Consider the following 1004-nt stretch of genomic DNA (forward strand, 5'->3'; position numbering starts at 1 on the left):
AAGAAAAAAGAAAAAAAAATAGAAATGCATCTGGAGATGGCTTGATAGAATTTTGTAAGACCCGTTCCTGGGGTGAGATCCAGGTACGATGGCAGGGCCCAGACCCAATGAAGGGATACTTATGGCAGTGGACTAAAAAGGAGGGGGGAGGGGGAGAAGACTTTGGTAGCTGGAGAAGAGGGCACCAACCAATCCAAGGGGAGGGTTTTGTTTATATCTTCACAGGAGAGGGAGAGGGGGAACAGATTTCAACCTGGTGTGCCAAGTCATGAATGCAACATACTGGCATGAAGCAGGGAACCAATAGAGAGGTCTGCGGGGTCCACCCCAATGCCAACTACTTGGACACCACCACTCCCTCCGGCTAGAAAAATGCACTTCAGAAGGACAGCACTGAAGGTAGAGCTCAGGGAGAGGAGCACATCTGATCAGAGCCCACAGGAGCAAATGAAGAGGGAAGGAGAGAGAGTGAAACACATCCTGGCCCACCCAGCCTCGAGGATGATATTCCCGCTCAGAGCAGCCAATGCACAGAGAAGACCATAGGGGAGGCCCCACCATGAGACAAGACATCCCACATTAACCCATATAGTTATGAAGGACAACACTGGAGGCACAGTGTGGGAATTGAGCCCGATCTCACCCCACCACACTGGGGCAAAACGCTAAGGGCATGCAACAGAACAGTAAGGGGAGCAAAGCAATGAAGTCCCCAGGGAATACCAAAAAGAGACTTTGGGGCAAGGGCGTGGCACCCCATCAGACTCAACCAGAAAGTATTCCTAAAGGTCAACAAACAGACCTGGAGCTATTTATAGGCTTTACTTGTTGTTTTGTTTTCCTCTGTTTTGTTTTTGTGCTTATTATTGTCTCTGTAGGTCTATCTCAATAAGATAAGGGAGATAAACAATCCCGAAGAGAAAACAACAGGACTGATGGTTCCAGGGGACAAGGGATAGGGGGAGGGAGGGGAGGATTAAAAAGGGTGTCAACCAACCCAGGGA

The sequence above is a fragment of the Echinops telfairi genome, unplaced genomic scaffold (assembly GCF_000313985.2).
Source record: "Echinops telfairi isolate 266 unplaced genomic scaffold, ASM31398v2 ScPeMD7_7469;HRSCAF=8507_1, whole genome shotgun sequence".
NCBI lineage: Eukaryota > Metazoa > Chordata > Mammalia > Afrosoricida > Tenrecidae > Echinops > Echinops telfairi.